Genomic DNA, 16,695 nt, shown 5'->3' on the forward strand with positions numbered 1-16,695 from the left:
AAATAACTACTAATTGTCTACATGGCTCTATATTCTGCAAATACCCTTTGCATTACTATGAAAATATGTCCAGCTTAGTGTTTCCAGGAAGAGAGAGACAGAGAGAGTGAGAAACAAAGAAAGAGAGAGAGAGAGAGTTAATTTTGCCTTCAGCATGTTTATAGTGTATGTATACAACCTTAATAGTCTTTTATTTTACTGAGTATAAGAGTGTCAGTAACACGACACATATTGTTAGCACTACTGCTCTGAGATTCGGTTTGCTTAGAGTTCATTTCCATGAGGCTGGGCCTGGACCTCTCACCGGGGGACCTGGCTGCAGGAGGCATTGAGGGTGGGGAACCTCACGGGGTAGGGGAGGACAGAGTACTGTGTGTTCCCAAGAAGAGTTTACAAATATTCTTTCAAAATTGTCTAGCACGTTCAAAGGCATTTTTAATATTGCTTTAATTTAATATTGGCACAGAGCAATGTGTCTTCGCAGTATTTTCCCCTAAATCCATGTTTGTAGCGTCTAACACACAAAGGGTGGAAACAGAAAAAAATGTCAGCTATGCCTTTCATAGTCTGAAACGAGACCATATATAGATGTAGAAAGTCATGTTAAAGAGGTTCATACACATAGACTCACGCATCCCACATATCAGGGTCAGAGGTGTACAATCAGAGGCAGCTTTTAGTCGAAGGGGCCAAAAAGAGATCATACACTTTATTCCATCCTTCTTTTATCTCTAACCCCCACCCCGATCCCCACCCTCTAGGACACAGGAGCCAGAATGACCTAAACAGCCAATAATAGCATTTTGGGGTTAGTCTGACTAGTGACATCCACACTTTCTGAGCATGAATCAGGCCTCTTCTGCCATGTGCAACCCTCGGGGCCCCTCCCAACTGCTCTCTGCATCTCACATGCTGACTTGGAGCCACAGGTGGGCTGCCCATCTCAGGACAGCAGGGCAGAACTGGGGCTCTGGGTGGGACACTCCATATTCTAGTAGAGGACCACCTATTGTCCAGCCTGGGCCAATCTGTTCCCTGCCCTACGTGGGCAGGCCCTGGGCAGGGTGAGCCACTTCCACCTGCCTCCCTCCTGGATGGACCCTCGGAGGGCTTCCTGGGACCCCAGAGGTTCTGCCCCTTTTTCTAGGTCCCTTGCCTGAACCAGTAGCCCACACTCTCCTGCTTCCAGGTGTGCATAGCCCTGGAGCCCCAGGGAGGCTGGGGAAGGACACCTGGGTGTGCCTCCTCATTGGTAGGGCAGGCTCCTCTCAGAATCTGAAAGGGAAATGGAGAATGGACTATGACTGTCTTTGGGGTCCCCTTCAGTTAGGGCACACCATTCCCTGACTGGACTAGAGGCCTAAGGGAGGAAGCTAAGAAGCCTTCACTTTGGGAATCCACCCTTTTCACAACTTCCCTAGGCCTGGGGACCTTCCCAGGAGGTTCTCTGAGGCAGGCTCTGGACCGACCTAAGCAAGGAGGATGGTAGGGTTAGTGGATGGAGGTCTTAAAGATGTCCTCCGTCAAGACAATTGCTTGGCTTGTTAAGCTAATTTTTTTCTGTAGAAACCTCTTTTGGCACTTCAGGATTTGTCTGTTTCCAGGATCTTCTCTATATTTCTTCTGCGAAAAACACTAACCCCACCCCAGGCACAAGAATGTCTCAGGGGAAGGAGAGACAGGTCATGTGTTCACAAGGGCAAAAAAAAGGCTACTCGTAATTTACAATATTATATATACATGTACAGAAATACATACATCCCTTGCAGCAATCATTTCTTGAGTAACTACTATGAAATTCACCTGTTAGGTGCATTGTAAACTATGAGATCAACAAAAATAGATGAATTACTTTGAATTAAATTATAATGTCCACAAAAGCCCACATAAATCTCTCCCCATATTTTGACTAATGAAGGTACATTCAAAATAAATCTCCTTGAGATCCATGATTGTTGCACATTTCAAATAAAATTTTCATAAACTCTAAAACCATTAAAATATTGCTCCAGAAGTAGCAGATTAGCAATTCGAATACATTAAAAAGGCCAGTATGGTGGTAAAGGAGCCAGCACCCTCTTCCATGGACACTTAAATGCAAAACAGATACCAAAACCAGACAAAGACACATCAAAAATAAAACTATGGGACAAAATCCCTGATGGATATTGATGCAAAAATTCTCAACAAAATACTAGCAACCTCAACTCAACCACACATTAAAAAGATCATCATGATCAAGTAGGATTTCTCTCAGGGATGCAAGGATGGTTCAACACTGGCAAGTCAATCAATGTCATACATCATATCAACAGAATGAAGGATAAAACCACATGATAATTTCAATTTATGCTGAAAATCATTTGATAAACATCAACATCCCTTCATGATAAAAATCTTCATATAGAAATAACATTCTTTGACACAATTAAATCCATATATGACAGACCCACAGGTAGTTTCATATTGAATGGGAGAAAATCAAAAATCTTTCCTCTAAGATCTAGAATATGTAAAGGATGCTTAGTGTCACCACTGTTATTCAACATAGTACTGGGGGTCCTAGTTAGAGCAATAAGACAAGAGAAAGAAATCAAGGGCATCCAGATGGGAAAGGAAGAAGTAAAGTTATCCTTGTTTGCAAATGATATGATTTTATATTTGGAAAAATGCGTAGAATCCACCAAAAAATACCTTTTAAACTGATAAATTCAATAAAGTTGCAGGATACAAAATCAACAAACAAAAATTAGTGACATTTTATGTGTCGAACAGCAAACAATCTATAAAAGAAATTAAGACAAAATCCCATTTATAGTAGCTACAAATAAACTACCTAGAAATTAACTTAATCAAAGAACTGAAAGTTCTCTACAATGAAAACTAAACTATAAAGCATTGATGTAAGAAATTGAAGGCATTCATCACAGAAATAGAAAAGACAATTCTAAAATATATATTGAACCACAAAATACACAGAATAGCCAAAGCTATTCTAAGCAAAAAAGAATAAAACGGAAGGAATCACATTACCTGACTTCAGATTACACTACAGAGCGATAGTGAACAAAATAGTATAATGCTGGCATAAAAACAGACCCCTAGACCAGTGGAACAGAACAGAAAAGCCAGAAATAAATCCACAAATCTATAATGAACTCATTTTTGACAAAATTTTCGAGAACACGCACTGAGGAAAGGAAAGTCTCCTCAGTAAACAGTGCGGGGAAAAGTAGATATCTCTATGCAGAAGAATGAAACTACACCCCATCTCTTTCTATACACAAAAAGCAAATCAAAATAGATGGAATATTTAAATCTAAGACCTCAAACTATGAATATACTGAAAGAAAATTTTGAGGAAATACTCCAAGACACTGGTCTGGGCAAAGACTTCTTCAGTAATACCCCAAAGGCAAAGGCAACCAAAGCAAAAATGGACAAATGGGATCACATCAAGTTAAAAAGCCTCTGCACAGCAAAGGAAACAATCAACAAAGAGACAACCCACAGAACGGGAGAAAATATTTGCAAACCACCAATCTGAGAAGGGACAAATAACCAGACTCTATAGGGAGCTCAAACAACTCTACAGGAAAAATCCAATAATCAAATTTTAAAATGGACAAAAGACCTAAACAGGCATGTCTCAAAAGAAGACATCCAGATGGCAAACAGGTATATGGAAAGCTGCTCAACATCACGCAAGTCAGAGAAATGCAGATCAAAACTACTATGAGATATCATTTTACCCCAGTTAAAATAGTTTTTATTCAAAATACAGGCAATAACAAATGCTGATGGGCATGTGGAACAAAGGGCCCCTTGTGCACTGTTAGAGAGAATGCAAATTAGTACAACCACTGAGGAGAATGGTTTGGAGGTTCCTCAAATACCCAAAAGTAGAGCCACCATATGCCCACTGCTAGGCATATACCCAAAAGAAAGGAAATCAGTATATCAAAGAGATCTCTGCAGTCCCATGTTTATCGTAGCACTGTTCCCAAAGGCCAAGATATGAAATCAATCTAAGCCTCCACCAACAGACACACGGATAAAGAAAATGGGGTGCACACGCACAATGGAGTGCTATTCTGCCATAAAAAAGAAAGAATGGGATCCTGTCATTTGCAAGAGCATGGATGGAACTGGAGGTCATTATGTTAAGTGAAATGAGCCAGGCACAGAAAGACAAGCGTCACATGCTCTCACTTATTTGTAGGAACTGAAGCATTTGAACTTATGGATATAGAGGTGGTTACCAGAGTCTGTAAGGGAAGTGGGAGTGAACAGAGTGAGGATGCTTAAGGCTTACAAACGATCGTTAGAAAGAATGAATAAGATCTAGTATTTGATAGCACAACAGGGTGACTATAGTCAAAAATAATTTAACTGTACATTTTAAAATAACTAAAAGAGTATAATTAGATAGTTGGTAACACCAAGGAGAAATGCTTGAGTGATGCACAACCCATTTACCCTGAGGAGATTATTACCTATTGCCTGTATCAAAAATATCTCATGTAACCACAAAATATATACACTTGCCATGTGCCCACAAAATTAAAAATAAAATTTTAAAAATATTCCCGCTAAAATTCAACTTAACAAATAAGTTGTACGTGAGGTTTCAGTTTCTAAAGAAATTATTAAAGCATTTTATGTTAACAGAGAAAAAAAATAGTCAGTGCTACCTGAGGCGGTCATTTTTGGGGAAGATCATTGCTGCGAGTCCAGGAATGCTCCCAGTTAGGACCACTGTGGGGTCACCCAGGAAGAACCAGACCTGGTGGATTTTGTTGACCCAAACCCGAAAGTCAACATCCACTTTTCCCACACAGTGGCATACCGCAGAGTGAGTGTGAAGGTTTAGATCCTCTGAAACTACCCCCTCAAGTCATTCCTGAGACACAGGAGAGTGCGTGGGTACGTGTGTATATATATGTGAGTCCTGAATGGTTTCAGCCACTTGGGATGCAGAAATCTCCCTCCTGGAGCGACCTGCTTGGGTTTATAATAAATCAATATCCCCTGAGAAATCCTGGTTCCCAGGAGCTCTGCTGTGTTTGCTAACTGTCTGCAGAGAATCCAGGCTCTCTGGAGGCCCCCAAAACAACCCCGTGCTGTGCAAACAAAGCCTCTGGACAGCAGCATAGCCCCTACAACGTCTTCCCTAGTTGCAGATGGCAGACACTGAGTATGAAATAAAGGAGGTTATAGTTAAATAACTGCGATGAGGAAATATTTCCCTGAGTCAGGAGGCAGGATTCCGGCCGTCCAGTTCATAATTAAGCAATAATCCCAAGAAACGCAGCCATTACCAGCAGTTAATGACGACTTTGTTGGTTAACAGCTCGACCTGAAGCTGAAGATTGTTAACACTCTATCAAACTCCTTGTTAAGAGTGCTAAGTTTTTATTTAAACACGCTTGGATCGCAGCTGGAGAGCTGTGGGGGCATCAGGCATCCCCAGTGGCTAATGACCAGTTTTTTTCCATCAGTCAGAGCACCGGGCACATTCCATTATGTTTATATAATAGTTGTTAACTGCCGCACACTGGTGCCACTTTGTATGGGGACCTCATACGACATGAGGTTCAACTCCTTCTCCTCCCCTTGCACCAAAGACATATTTGCAGTTGTTTTCCTTGTTATTGATGTTGCCAACATTTTGACTTCTGTGATTTACCTAAGGCATGTTTTGGAATTTAAGGGAATGCACAGGAAAGGCTAGACACATCAGATTGAAGTGGGGACGTGTTATCAGTCTGCAGGCTTACCCAAACCAAACCTGAAGGGTGCAAGGCCATGGCAGCCTCCTGAGAACTCCAGGCCTTCTCTCTGAAGGTGGTCAATTGTCAATGCAATTGTCATCAGAAACATGTCATAGTTATTAGCCAAAGAGCTATTTTACCTTTAGGATTCTGCATTGACTGGAAGCTATCCTCACATAAACCTGCTGCAAATGCTTTCATCTCTTCTCCTTTTTCTTTAGCATAAATGAGAGGCCTGCATTGGGAATGTCAAGCTGCCTTTAGTCAATCATTAGACTCATCAGAGGAAGGCAGAGCAGGTAGGAGCTTCCAGAGAGGAACCTGGGTGTCTGTCTGTGTTCAGGTGTGCAGAAAGACAGCAAAATTCTCCACCATCTGCATAGAGATGAACTTGGGTTCCTGGGCATGTTCAGGTGTGCAGGAAGACAGCGGGATTCTCCACCATCTGCATAGACATGAACTTGGGATCCTGGGCATGTTCCGGTGTGTGTGGAGACTGTGGGATTCTCCACTGTCTGCATCGAGATGAACCTGGGCACCTAGTCATGTTCGGTGTGCAGAAAGACAGTGGGATCTCCAGCATCTGCATAGAGAGAATCGGCCCCTGGCATGTTCAGGTGTGCGTGGAGACAGACGGGATTCTCCCAGCATCTGCATGGAGATGAACCTGGGCACGTGGGCAAAGTTCAGGTGTGCGTAGAGACAATGGATTCTCCAGCATCTGCATGGAATAACTGGGCACGTGGGCATGTTCAGGGTGTGCGTAGAGACTGGGGATTCTCAGCATCTGCATGGAGATGAACGTGGGCACGTGGGCATGTTCATGTGTGCGAGGAGACAAGGGATTCCCAGCAATCTGCATGGGAGATGAACCTGGGTGCCTGGTCATGTTCAGGTGTGCAGGAAGACAGTGGGATTCTCCACTATCCACATAGGGATAAACTTGGCAACCTGGGAACATTTAGTTGTGCAGGAAGACACCAGGATTCTCCACCATGTGTATAGAGATGAACCTGGGCGCCTGGGCATGTTCAGGTGTGCGGGGAGACAGCGGGATTCTCCACCATCTGCATAGAGATGAACCTGAGCACCTGGGAGTGTTCAGGTGTGTGTGGAGACAGTGGGATTTCTCCACTACCCTCATGGAGATGAACCCGGGCACCTGGGCATGTTCTGGTGTGTGGGAAGATATCGGGATTCTCCATCATCTGCATATAGATAAACCTGGCCACCTGGGCATGTTCAGGTGTGCAGAAAGACAGCGGGATTCTCTACTATCTGCATGGAGCCATGACGCACACTTCTTTCTTATGACTGGAAGAAAAACTTCAATCAAAGGGACCCATGCAGACAGGCTCAGGTGTGTTGCTGACCCTGTCCCATGGTCCCATCGTTCACATGGAGTCCACACAGCTCTGCCCTAGCCCTGCCAAGTTAGCATCCCACGAACCCACTCCTTTGTGGCATCTGTCAGAGGCATCCAGAATTCATTATCATATTAATGTCAGGATGGGCTCCCCTGGAACTCTGAGTTTTGTCTGTGCAAGGGCTTCCCGGGGCATTGGAGAAGCAGAGCAAAGCCTTTGGAGCAGGAGGCATTCAGTGCGAGGTACAGATGGGCCAGGCCCTTTGTTCTGCGTGGCCTGGTGGGGGGGCTGTTCTGGGAAGCAGCCAGCCTGCCTTGGTCTCAGTGAACATGGCCATGCCATTGTGTGAGTTTAATTGTCACTATGTGCCTGGAATCTGAGGGGTGCTCTGGAGGATGAGGACAAGTGCTGGGAGCCCTCTGCCAGACCGAACAGAGGCCCAGTGCTCCTGCATTCTGTCCCTGTCACCTTTGCTCAAAGAGGGATCCTCCTGACAAAGCAATTAAAAAGTATGACTTGTTTACAAAGCCATCTATCCACAAACCCCAGGATGATTTCTCTGGCACTTTCACACATGGCTGTCTTAACAGGTTCTCCTACTACAAAGCAATTACTTAGACCCTGAGATATCAAGACAGGTGGACAAATAAAAAACTGACCACAGTGCCTCCTGAAAGGAGACTAAGGGGCCATGTGGTATTTCCTGTCTTTTTTAGAGACAGGGTCTTCCTCTGTTGCCCAGGCTGGAGTGCAGTGATGGGACTGTGGCTCACTGCAGCCTTGACCTCCTGGCCCAAAGCAATCCTCCCACCTCAGCCTTCCAGAGTGTTGGGATTACAGGTGTGAGCCACTGCACCCAGCCTGAATTTCCCCTTTGAAAATGCCATTGTCCCCCGCTACATGCTGAGGCATCTGTTTTACAGCCATCTCGTGTCTTTGGTTATACAGAAGATCTTTCTTTGCCAGGCAAGACTCAGTCCAGTGAAAACACTCACTGGGCATGGCCTGGCATTCTGTATGCTGACAACACAGCTGTCCAAAGGCAAGGGATTAGGATTTTCTAAAGCATGTTTCTTAGGATGGCAGTGACACAATGAGTTATTTGTTACATTTAGACAGCCCAAATTTTTCCTTTTAGTCATGGGTTACCTTTTTTAAAGTGAGTTTTAAGTAAATGCTTACCAAGAACCCAGGGTCAAGATCTGGGCTGGTCTCAGGTCGCGTTTCTTGGATTTCCCCTCCAGGCGCTCGTCCCTTGTCTGCCCTACGTGCCCTCCTGATGCATCCCTTCTCCCATTCCAGCAGTGACACCCTTTCACCTGCACCTTGCTGCCACACCCTCGAAATTTCTGAAGTCATTTATCTTCTGATTCATCCGGGACGGCTTCCTTCCAGATGCAGCTGGGCCTCTGCCTTTATGCAGGAACCCATCAGAGAAATCACACTGCCTTCTCATCACCTGCCTTTCTACATTTAGAGGGCTGCGTGCACCGCAGTACTAAGAATTTAATTAGGTTCTTCGGTTGCTTCTGGAGATGTACTTTCATCATTTCAATGAAGTCCAACGTCTCAGCAGAAGAAAGACCATCTCTGTCTGTTCTCCTGTCCTCATGGTATCCGTGTGGGTGGCCTCACCCCGGCAGATATTTGAGCACTTGGCCCTGAGTGAATGCTTGGCATGTATGACCCTACTGTGCCATTCGCTCAAGCTTCTGTGCTTCTCAAGTCTTTAGACCTGGCATTTCTCTCTTGGCACAACCTGACCCTTTTCCATCTTCTTTGTCAGACACCACAGCAAAAGATGTGCACATGGAAGCATCTTCTCCACTTTCCAATGATTGTCTTGTTAAATTAAATTTATCTTAAAGCTGTCTCTTCCCATATTTTAAGTGTGCACTACAGGTCTCTCTGTACATGGTGAACTGAAACCTACCTGGATGTGTAGATAGACTGTAACCTGCTCGTGTGCCAATCACCAAGTTTTGGCCAATCACAGGTGGTCCACTGTTCAAGCCAGGTTCAAATAAGGCAGCCTGAGGTGTTTCTGTGCCTCACTTCCTTTGTTCTGTCCATCAATCCTTGCTGACTGCACAGCGCTGCAGTCTCTCTGAATCTATTCCACTTCGGGGACTGCCAGGTTATTGAATTGTTCTTTGCTCAGTTAAACTCCCTTAAACTTAATTGTCTGAAGTTTTTCTTTTAACAGTCTTTGACCATCAGATGAGAGGGTGAATTTGGAATGCTCTTAGGGGGTCTAGGACTTTGCCTTTGATTTTCATTTCATTTTACATTATTCTCATATGAAGTCAGCTCCAGTGGTCTCCTCATGGGACTCCTGGGGGCCACGGTCCTCAGAGAGCTCACTGACGGTCTACTGAAAGAATTGGAGCCTGCAAGAGTATAACCGCTCTTGTGGAAGGGTGGCTGCTCCTACCCTGGGGAGTCCTCACCCACCCATCCATACCCATTTTTTCCCTCCCTGTCTCTGAGCTGCCCTCTTGACTCTGGCCTAGTTTCTCCAACTCTGACCACTTTTGTCTCTTTATACAACAGGCCTCCTCCCATCTGGTACCTCAGGGAGCCACTGGCCTTTTCTGGGCACTCTTCAGTGGGTGGGCATCTAAGCCACTTCCAGTAAACACAGCCCCCTTGCCTGCAGACACCTGCCTTCTGCCACCAACCTTATTAGGCCTTTAGCTCAGATTCCCTGGTGCGAACCCATGGTCCTCTTCCAATAGGCCATCCTCCTCAGCCTTGAACCAGAGTATTTGAAATGGTCGTGCCGGGACTCTCCCATTCCGACTGTGTTTTCAAATTCATGTCTTCACTGGAGGGTGTTTTCCTTTCATTTTGATGCAGCAGTTTTCACCACGACCCCTGCCATCCTCCCAGCCAGACCTTCTCCTGACTCCAAGCTGCCTCCCTCTGTCCCTGTCTCACTCCCCACCCATGCCAATCCTGCCTCAGACACTTCTTCCTGCTCCTGTCTTCACCCGTGCTCCTCGGTATCCCCTCCACTTCCACCGCCTCCATGAGAGGGACTTCCCTGTGACCGACTCTTCTCTGGAGCTCCAAGCCTGGATTTGCAAGCTGGACCTTCTTGGAGTCTCACAAATAAAATGCATTCCAAACTCATCCTTAACACTTTTGCCCAGACCCTTATAACCCTCTTGATTCCTCTGTTTGTATTAATGATGCCACATTTTTCACTAAACTCGGAGCCAAGTCTTTTTTTGTTTTTCTTTCAACTTTTAGGTTCAAGGGTACAAGTGCAGGTTTGTTGCATAGATAAACTTATGTCATGGGAGTTTGTTGTATAGATTATTTCATCACCCAGGTATTAAGACTAGTACCCATTAGTTATTTTCCTGATCCCCTCCTTCCTCCCCCCACACACCCCTTGAAAGATCCCGGTGTCTGCTGCTTGCCTATATGTGTCTATGTGTTTTCATCATTTAGCTCCCCTAAGCTCTCTCACTTACAAGAAGTGAGAACATGTGGTATTTGTTTTTCTGTTCCTGCATTAGTGTGCTAAGATAATAGCCTCCAGCTCAATTCATGTCCCCAAGAAGGACATGATCTTATTCTTTTTTATGGCTGCATAGTATTCCACGGTGTATATATACCACATTTTCTTTATCCAGTCTATCATTGATGAGCATTTAGGTTGGTTCCATGTCTCTGCTATTGTAAACAGTTCTGCAATAAACAAATGCATGCATGTGTTTTTATAATAGAATGATTTGCATTCCTTTGGGTATATACCCCATAATGAGACTGCTGGATTGAATGATCTGTCTTTAGGTCTTTGAGAAATCTCCACACTGTCTTCCATAGTGGCTAAAATAATATACACTCCCAACAAGAGTGTATAAGCATTCCTTTTTCTCTACAACCTCACCAGTATCTGTTATTTTTTGACTGTATAAAGTAGCCATTCTGATTGGTGTGAGATGGTATCTCATTGTGATTTTGATTTGCGTTTCCCTAATGATCAGTGATGTTGAGCTTTTTTTCATATGCTTGTTGGCCACATGTATGTCTTCTTTATAAAAGCGTCTGTTCATGTCCTTTGCGCAAGTTGTTATGTTTTTTTTTCTTATACATTTGTTTAAGTTCCTTATAGATGCTGGATGTTAGACTTTATCAGGTGCATACTTTGCAAAATCTTCCTCCCATTCTGTAGGTTGTCTTTACTCTGTTAATACTTTCTTTTGCTGCGGACCAGCCTGGAAGTCATCTTTGATTCTTTTTGTTTCCTTGTGCACCCAAAGAGTCACCATGAGAGGCTGATACTACTGCCACCACTTCTCTCCCATATTGTACTTGTTCTCTATTTTCCAATAAAGCATTGCCCCCACTGCCTGAAATGCAACAATAGCCCCCTTAATGGTGGTCTAGCCTCCCTTACATCTCAGTCATGCTCATGTCTTCCTGCCATCAGTTCTTTCATGCTTATTGATAGGTGCCATGGTAGTACCGGGGAGTGGCAATGAGCATCCCTTTATATTCTCAGCTTTTTCACTCCTATCCACCATCTTTCCTTCAGTCAACTGATTTTTGTCTCGTGTCAGTGCCATTTGCTTCTCTCATGGAGTGCATGCTGTCACCGAGAAGCAAGGCACAAAAGTAAAATAGTCACAATTAGCAATGTAATCATGGTGGACCTGGGCAGCAAGATAGAGAAACAGGGTTAGGAGAGCTCCTCCCAGAAACAGGACACTGCTTGGAGCAGGATGAGAGCATCGGGGAGCTCTCCTAAAGAAAGAGCTTTTGAGTCCAGTTCTGGAGGATGAGAATGTGCCAGCCAAGGAAGGAAGCAAGAAGCTGGGCCCTGCAGAAAGGGATGCATGGGCTGCTCTGAGAAGGGGTAAAGCTCCCTGCAGAGCCCGGGATAAGCTCCAGGGGAGAAGCGCAGGGAGGAGAAGGCAGAGCCCAGGAGGAGGCTAAAGACAACCACCCCAGGCTGGGATCCTGCAGGGGCCGTGCGGATCCGATTAGGCTTTGGTGTTTATCCTAAAAGCTCTCATCCTACTACCCTCATTGTGCTTTTCCCTTTGGGATGAAGGGGGTTATGCAGGCACAGAAGGATCAGACCTGCAGCTTTGGCAATCCCTGCTGGCTGCGAGGAACCGAGGCTGAGCAGGATGGCACTGGTGGGGACAGGGTGTTCCAGGGCGAGTCAGAGGTCCTGGTCTCAAACTACTGCATATGAAGACAATGTCTCCTCTGCTGTATAAGAGGCTAAGTTCATGGGACATAAATTATGTAATTATAGGAATGAACCAAGCAAGGAACGGCAATGGCCTGGGCCAATTATCTCTGGTGCTAAGAACATCCGTTTCAGAAGGCTGCGGGAAAATTGTATCATTTCTCCATGGAGGGAGAGAAGTTGCTTCTCCGTGTTCACTAATTGAGGATGACAGGACAAGGGCAGCCTTAGAAACCCTTGGGCTGCCAGGGCTGGTGGCTTGGGCTGATGAAGGCCTGGAAGCTGGTACCCCACTCTGCACACACCTGGGGCTCTGTAGGTTGTCTGTGGGGTCCCCTAAGTCTGCTGAGCATCTCTGGAACCCAGAACCGGCTTTCTCTTCTCATAAGACACCCAGCCCTCCAGATGAGAGACACATGCACAAGCCAGCAACTGCCTGCACTCGGGAAACCAGGTTTCAACACATAGCTGCACTGAGAAAATACACTTCAAGATATGGGGAGCAAAAGAAAGCAGCAGTAAAAAGGCTTGACTGTTTTTTCTATATACTTTTCCTGATTTTGAGTTATGTGATTGAATCTTAAGTTACGTGGTTGAATATTGTGAACAGTTTTAGTCTATTTTTTTTTTTGTTAAAACCATAGGCCCACAATTTGGATAAACTGGATAGAAATTTGAAAAACATAGGCATATAGGATGCAGTAATCCAGTTACATGACATTGCAAGGGATCTCACCACTTATATAAGGTAAGTTTCACCCTGGACTTACGATGTCAGTCATGTAAGAATTGTTGCTAGGAATATTTTTTCTTGTGTTATGAGAATGCCTTTAAAAATAATGTTCAAAGACATTTAAAAAGTATTGTTAATAAGTTTGATACTTCAACCTGTACATGGCTGAGTACAAATTTGTATCTCATTGACTTAAGGACATATGTGATTCTGCCCTATCTCCATATGATAGAAACAAAATATGGTGCTAAATAATCAAATGCACATGAAATCCTGCACAGCTCAAATAGGCAACATGAATTTTTCCTAGAGTTAAGAGGCCCATTACTTTACTGGGAATTAGAACGCTCAGATTTCATACTAAAGTTTTCTTTGTGGAGGGATGTAAACCAGTCTCTGACATGTTAAAAGTGTTATATTTGAAATAATCATCGTCATAATTCAGGACTAAAGAAACCCATACATTTCTCAAATGAAATTATTTTTCTTATTGTTCATCTAAGATTCGTCCCACGTCTTTTGTGAGGAGCTCTAGGTTGTTTGCCTCATGTTGTTTTCAGTGTAAATAAGCCAAGCTGGGGCATAGGTAGTGATCTCCCCGTAGCAGCTCATGGTTCCTGAGTGACCTGAACAACTGCCAGCCTGGTCAGGGTCCTGGTTAGGAAGGAGGCCCCGGCACCTCCTGCTTCAGCCAAGAGACCTGGCCATTTCTGTCTCGGTTTGTCTCTCTTCTGAGTCATGTCCCTGACATGGTTTAGATGGTGAGCCCCCAAACTCTGTATTCAAGAACACAATTCTTCCATGGCATAGACAAATACAAGCAGGGAATTAAAAAGCGAATATCCTACGCTTTCTCTTAAGATAGACATTAGCATAGTAAACTAACTGTAAAAATCATACGAATACTAAGGAACACAGCTCCTAAACCCAAACATGCAATGCCCCTTTTCAGCAATTATATCCAGATTCTCATGTCATAAAGCTGCCCAACAAAAAGAAATGGAAGGGCTCAATTATGTCATTAGCATTTAATTCCTAATCAACTTTCTAGGGAGAAGAATTGGTGGTTTGAAATACAAATATCTCCAGCCAGAATTTAATAATCTGTGAGTTACGTATTGACATCAAAAACACACAGACACAGCTCTGCACAGAAGTTATTGCCGTGTGAGTCACATATTAAAACATCACCACCTCCCCTTGTTTTCAGTGTGAAGATGATCATTTTCCCCATCTATCTGCCTCTGAAGTCCGAGGTGAATCCACGACCGCACACTCATCATCATTATATCTTCCTCACTCCCTCCCTGCCTTGATTCCATGCTCATTTCATCCAGCCTCTGTGGATTTCTCTCTCCGCATAATCAAACTGCTGTATCAAACACAGAGGAAGTCTATAGTGGGCAGAATATATCAATTAAAAAGTGCGAGTTAGAAAAAAAAAAGAAAAGGCTTTCATGTGCCCACATGTCCCTGAGCTGGATTAGCGTGGCTGGGAGCAGGTTGAGTATCAGCGCATCGCCCGGGGAAAGTTCGTAGGCAACATTCATTTGCACAACCAGCACACTTGAAAGACTCCAGCGCAGGGCTGTGTTCCTGGCCGCAACAAAACACCTGCTTGAAGTGGAGACAAAATGCCAAGCTGGAGAGAGTTCAAAAGAACAGGGTGACAATCACACAGTGTTGAACAACAGCAACGGCAACCCAATCACTGCAGCCTTTTGTCCATGGCTGCTTGATTGGGAAAGGCCCTGGCTCGGCGCGGCTCGGCAACGTTTCTAGCAGTGCACTGACCTTTTCTGTTGAATCAAGACCAAATCATGATGGGTTGAAAAGACGTGTCAGGTCCAATTCAGACATACTGAACCACACATTCAGAGCCAGAAAACATAAAGAGTTCCATTGCCCGGGGACAATCCAATTGACCTATGTTTTGTGGCTTTTCTTTGCTTCTGCCCATGCCTGGAGGCACCTACACAGCCCTTACAGTAAGCACCACAGTTCCTGAAAGAGCGGAATACCTCCAGGAGCCAGCCCAGGGTAATTCTGGGCAGCTTGATGGAGAAGTAGGTCATTTTCAAAATGTCTCTTGAAGGGCCAGAAGTAAAACTTACCTAAGTCTTCATAGTATAGCCATACTCAGAAGTGCCTGGGAGATCTGTGATATCTATGAGCCAGATGTACCAATGCTCAAAAAAAACCATAGACACACACTGTGATAAAAGTTGAAGCTCTATTCAAATTCTGATTTAAAATGTGGGCAGGAGATATTAGGAAGCAAATGAAAGATGATGAGGTGGTAGATGGCCCTGAAAGGCAGAAATGAAAGGGAAGATCCCAGAAGGGAGTCTTGGTTCCAGGACCTTGCAAGAAACAAGCCTCTGCCTGTTCAAAACTCAAGAAATCAAGTTACTTTTTCTTCAGAATTAGTTTTAACATTCTCGCTCAATGAACAGGCATGTTCCCTTCTCCAAGACCATGAGAAGTCATATATACCATGTTCCTTTCTTTGCTGTTATTGCCAGAAGATACAGAATTATGTGAGTATAATTTCATGAATATAATGGTATCAGGGCATAGGAGATTCTTAATTCCTTAATAAAGAATTCAAATATCAAGCACACCTCCCATCCCCCCACCTTTATTAAACATTAATGCATTTTGTATGTTTTTCATATATTGTACTCAGATAAAATTCAAGTTCCTCATTAGCACCTTTCTAAGAAACCCAGCAATATTATGTTCCTGTTTTTGCAGAACAAAGGCACTGACAAAGTCTGTGGGAGGCAGACCGTTCTCCACTTGTGTCTGAGCAGGTGGAGTGCCTATGGCCTTAGAGGGGGCTGTGTTGTGCAGTGAGGCTGGGGTCCTCATGCCACTCTGTGTCCACCAGCAGCCTCGGGAACTCAGGCAAGTCCCTTAACATCATGGCCTGCCTGTATCCTCATCCAGGTCGGATGAGAAGTTCAGGATAAATCCTCCCTTCTTGCTTCTTTCACCTTGGACATAATTCATAATTTAAAAACATTTGAGTGAAGGAGAAGAGAGAACATGAAAGTCAGAGGGCTTAATGGCCAAAAAATTATGTCAAGATTCTTATTTGGGAAATCCACTCAGTGTGATGGCATACGCTGTAAAGCAAATCTGAGCATCATTTCTGGCAGACTCACCCACCGGTCAGGGCTGGCAGATGAAGCCCAAGGGCCTGAAGACATTTTCCAGGAGTTAGAACCCTCCCTCCTCCACCGCTTGGTCTTGGCCTGTCATCTGAACATCATGTCTTTACTTAAAATTCTGACAGCTCTCAAAATGCAAATATCCCTGGGGTAAGTTTGTGGCATCTGAGAAAAATGATCAATCTATTAAGCTTAGTGCAGACCATCCTGAAGGTGAGAGAAGAGGTGGAAGGTGTGCAGAAAGGTCTGTCTCCTGAGAAAGGCAGGGTAAGAGGGCCGAAATGGGGAGACACAGAGGAACATGTCTCCTCTCATCCACTTGCTGCAATGTCTTACACAGGCGGAACTCTACTCACTGCTTCAGGTCTTAGTTCTCTAAGCCAGGAGGTACTATTCATCAATTTTAAAATAAATTAGGGTGTTTTTCCTCAAC

The sequence above is a fragment of the Rhinopithecus bieti genome, unplaced genomic scaffold (genome assembly GCF_001698545.2).
Source record: "Rhinopithecus bieti isolate Rb0 unplaced genomic scaffold, ASM169854v2 scaffold_39386, whole genome shotgun sequence".
Classification (NCBI taxonomy): Eukaryota; Metazoa; Chordata; class Mammalia; order Primates; family Cercopithecidae; genus Rhinopithecus; species Rhinopithecus bieti.